The sequence below is a fragment of the Cricetulus griseus genome, assembly GCF_003668045.3.
Source record: "Cricetulus griseus strain 17A/GY chromosome 1 unlocalized genomic scaffold, alternate assembly CriGri-PICRH-1.0 chr1_0, whole genome shotgun sequence".
Lineage (NCBI taxonomy): Eukaryota > Metazoa > Chordata > Mammalia > Rodentia > Cricetidae > Cricetulus > Cricetulus griseus.
The window spans coordinates 50629493-50634640 of NW_023276806.1; positions in this window are offsets into that span (position 1 = coordinate 50629493).

Consider the following 5148-nt stretch of genomic DNA (forward strand, 5'->3'; position numbering starts at 1 on the left):
TCCCGTTTCTGTGCTTCCTTAACAAGTGACAATTTCTGATAAACAGCTGCTGCCCACACTGACTATATCTGCTTCCGCAGAATACAGCCTGTGTCACAGGGCATGGTTCCTGTCTGGGCTGTGGCAGCTTCAGACTAGTCTTGCTTTCCTGAGTCTAGGGAAAAGGAAAGGACAGGCAGAAGACTGTGACTCCCTAAATGGTAAGCCTTACTACTAAAGGATTCAGATCCTTATAATACATGTTCCACCATTTTCTCTTTCCTTTTTAAAATTTGAGTCAAGGTCTCATATAGCCCAGAAGGCCCTTGAACTTACTATAAAGCAAAGGGTGAATGACCTTGAATTCTTGATCCTTGTGCCTCCACCTCCAGAGAGTCCTTGAATTAGAGGTATGACCCACTACACCTGAGTTTCCTATTTTTACAATGTTATAGAAAATAGAAAAGGACATTCAGAAAGTAATTGAAAGACCATATACACTTATTGAGTGCAGGGTTTGAGTAGAATAATATGCTAGGTACTTTTCCTGCACTGTCATATTTCATCCTTGCAAGGAGTCCCGTCAGGTAGTTACTCTTATTGTGCCCAATTCATCAAGACCTTGATATGTTCTGTCTTGCAAAGAAGTCTAGGCAGCCCCATGGTAAATGAAGAATGATCATCTCTGATCTCCTCAGTGTCCAGCCTATCTTCTATAGCATGAGTCCCCAAGAGAGCTTTTGTCTCATGACTGGCTGGTGCGCACATCCTCCTCTTGCACTTTCTCCTTCAAGTCTCAACTTTGAAGATCTCACAGCCCCTCCCTGATCAAGCTTCAGGAGCAGATCAAAGGCACATTCAATGCCAAACCTCCACCCTAAAAACAGAAGGGAAGAAGATCTGAGCCCACATCCTGTGTCTAAACAAAGTTTCCACAGGTGAGCCAACTAGCAAATGTTTATGAACATTTTTCATCTTATGACCAACTTGGGCTTCCAACAAATCACCCATTCATTCATCGGTAGCATACTACCAGCAGCTGAGCTACTGTGTATAGAGCTGGTAAAAAGTGAACAAATGACCCTTCAATTGTTCTTGTACTTGTCCATTTACTGACTTACTGAGGTCTTTCTTTCCTTTCTTCTTTTTAGTCCTTTTATAGGTAGGCTGTTGCTTAGGTAGCCTGGCCTAGCCCAGAGCTCTTCATCTCCCTGCCTTGCTCCTGGGCACTAGGACTACAGGTGTGCCCCACTTAGGATGGCAGACTCTGGAGTTTCGTTTGAAACGTGTGTCCTGAAGATACTGGAGTGAAGATGAAGGAACAAGGAATGGTCTTGACTTCACGTTCCACTTAGAGGAAGGAAGAAGATTAAAATCTATTATTACACAACCTTGTAACAGTTCAGGTATGCACATTATACAAGAGATTTTAGTTCGGATTTGGCAATAACTTCTTATGCAGAAAGAGTTCATGGACGAGGTTAATGTGTGGGGGACGAAGGACCTGAAGTTCATTCTTTAACTTCATGGCTATTCACTAAGTCTGGGTTTTATTCAGGTTCTCTGGGTATGGTACAGGCTCATAGGTATCACCTGTTTTTAAATTCCTGTCTTTAAACCCTGCTTTCCTTGCACTGGCCCTAAGAACTATTGGCCTCTCCAAATCCCACTCCTGAGTCTGTTAGCAGACTCCCAAGTTCCCCTGTAGGGAAATGCTAAAAAGGCTATCTGTTCCTTGGCTTATCACACTGTTACAAAAGCCCCTATCTTTTGCACCAAGGTTAGGCTTGCCTGATCCAGGCTTCAGAAAACAATGCAAAAGATACATAGCTTCAGGAATGAGAGTGTGTTAGCAAAAACTAGAAAAGATCACTTTGCCATATTAAAAACAGGCTACCCCCACTCTTGACCTCAGTCTATGTTTCATTTATGGTCACTTGTTTTTGGTGCATCTGCATTTCAAGGTTGTGACATTCCTTTCCTCCTATGTATCCTTCCAATTTTCTGAGATAACCCCTGCTAAGAAAGAAGTTGGGAAATGATTCCAGGACAATAGGCAGAATTGAACTTCCCATCACTGACCACCAGATGGAGGTGTTTCCATAGTTTTCATCTACGAACATAGTAAGGCAAGTCAGAAAAGTGGGGGAGAAGTCACTGATGACCTTCTTTAGCTTATTGTGGTTTGTCCTGGTCAACTGGCTAAAATACCAGGATAGATACTCTCAGAAACACACTACCAAGTGTGTGTTTGCAAGTGTGCACTCACAGTAATATGTGTGATACACTAGAGTTAGCCTTTTCATCAGGGTAGGAAATAATTACCAAAAGATAAAGCCTCAGTTCAAGTTGAAGTCAAGATATAGGAGGTTTTAACTTTATGTTCTCATTTTAAATGCTGGTGGGGTCTTGGCTCTGTAATTAAATATTTCTGATCATTTTTTCTCTCTTAAAGGTGAGGGAAATAAACCTAGTAATTTCTAAAATTTTGTTGTTGCAAACATTTCAAATTTCTTTATTCAAATGAGAGTGTATAGATACTCAATGTATACAGAATGATTGAGGGTGCCACAAAACATCTCTTCCCATAAACCTGCACTTGATGGTGATGGGAATCTGGGGAACCCCAGACTCCAGTAAATTCATTATGAAATTTTTGAAAGGATAGTCCTTAGAGATTATGTCAAATATTCTAACTGAATTGGTTGTAAACGTTGTTATAAATTCTGGAATCACGCTACATTTTACTTTGTGTAAGTCGTAGAATCATGAATTGATCAATATCTAATTATAAAATTGTATATTTCATACTTCTATCTATGACTAAAACCTTGTGTAAGTATTGATGCCTCTCAATATGGGATGATTGTGATGGTCAAACCTTGCTGTCAGACTCATAGATCTAGATGCAATATTGGTCTCTTTTGATATCTATGGGTCAGTATCTAAAGGGGGCAGCCCAGTCCCAGCTCCATTATTTGAAGACTGTAGGAAATGGTGGGGTCATCTCCTAAACCATCCATTGCATCCTCTGTACTTGATGCAGCTGTATGAAAATAAAAATAAGTAAATCTAGAAGCAGATGTGGAGATCCACAGCTAAGCACTGGGCTGAGCTCCTGGAGTCTGGTAGGATAGAGAGAGGAGTGATAGTATGAGCAAAGGGGTCAAGATCATGATGGAGAAACCCACAGGAACAGATGATTTGAGCTAGTGGGAGCTCACTGACTCTGAACTGACATCTGGAGAACGGGCATAGAACCAAACTAGACCCCCTGAATGTGGGTAACTGTTTATGGGGCTACTGGTAGTGGGACCAGGATTTATCTTTAATGCATGAATTGGCTTTTTGGGGCCCATTCCCTATGGAGGCATACCTTGCTCAGTCTAGATACAGGGTTGTGGGGGAATGGCCTTGGTCCTTCCTCAATGTGTTGTGACAGACTTTATTGACTCCCCATAGGAGGCCTCAACCTCTCTGAAGTTGTGAATGGGGGGTGGGGCAAGAGAGTAGGAGGAGGGGAGGGAGGGAGGAGGAACTGAGATTGGTAAGTGAAATAAAAAATGGCTGTTTTAATAAAAAATAAGTAAATCTAATCTATGAGTAAGGTTCCATTTTTGTCCTGTGTCCCAGTGTATTTTGTCAATCTTTTCATTTTTGACTTATATACTTTTAAGTATGTGTAATGTGTTAGTGAAAGAATTTGTTTCTATGAACTCTGATCCAGGTGTGCTCGTTCAAAGCTGTGATCCCAGCCCTTGGGAGGGAGAAGGCAAGAAGATCAAAAGTTTGAGGCCAGCCTAGTCTATATAGAGTTGGTAGTCAGGACTACATTAGACCTTATGAAGAATAGTATCTCACAATTTTTACAAATTAATACTCCTTACCAAACATTCAGGAATAACATATACATATCCCATGTGCTGGACATTTTTATGACAAGTTGGCACAAGCTAATGCCATCCGAGAAGGAGAAATTCCTCTGTCAGATCAGGTTGTAGGCAAGTCTAAAGGCATTTTAGTTAGGGGTTGATGAGAGAAGATCCAGCCCATTGTGGGTCATGCCATTCATGGGCTGATGGTCCTAGGTTCTATAAGAAATCAGGCTGAGCTAGTCATGAGTGTCAAGTCAGTAAGCAGCACCCCTCCCATGGCCTCTGCATCAGCTTCTGCTTCCAGGTTCCTGCCTTGTTTGAGTTCCTGTGCTGACTTCCTTCAGTGATGAACAGGGATATAGAAGCATAAGTCAAATAAATCCTTTCCTCAGCAACTTGTTTTTTGTCATTGTGTTTCATTACACCAATAAAAACCCTAATATTGACACTCACTATTTTTTACTTAAATGATCCAAATTTAGATATTTTCCACATTTAAACTAAAGCTATTACTTTTTCATATTATCAAAAACTATGAAGTCTAAAGTGTCATTAATTTTGTCAATAATGGATTTTGTCCTGGTTTCACTTGTTAGTCTGCTATTTTATGTACTTAAGATACTCAAAGGAAGGACTTTTGGACTTTTGGATCCTAGACTTACTCATTACACAATACATGATGCAAGAGCCTGTCTGCTTCCTTGTCTTTTTAAGTAGTTGTAGTTAAGCTGTTGTACACTGATAAACATGACATATTATCAGAAATTAGTTTTCTGTTTTACATTGTAGTTACAGCATTATATTGAGCTGAGAAACCATGTTATGTTATTTGAATTTAGAATTCAGGCTTTGGATCTGAAATAGGTGGAGAACCCCTGATCCAGGGAATAAATGCCCTATCAGAAAAGACAGGTGTCAAGAGAAAGCATATAGAAGGATGCAGCAGCTTTGCTATATCCCTACTTATAGACTTGCTTGAATGCCAAAGAGAAAGAAGAAGAAAAATAAAAGGGATTTAAGTCCCTAGAAAAGGCTGCAGGGAGAAAGTGACTTTCAGGAAAAGTTCTGTACTATGTGAAAGAAAATCACATGGGAATCCCAGGAGAGATTGTTTTAGCTTGTTCAAAGGCCTTGAGGTGGAGACATGACTGAAATACTAGAAAAATTAAAAAGGAACATTGTTTCCCCAGAGCAGAGCACCCTCTGCCTGCTTGTAGTAGATGTCCAGACAATTGTTTAAGTGATTGATATGTAAAAGAGTGAAAACAAAGTGGTACCATTTTTTTACATTAAG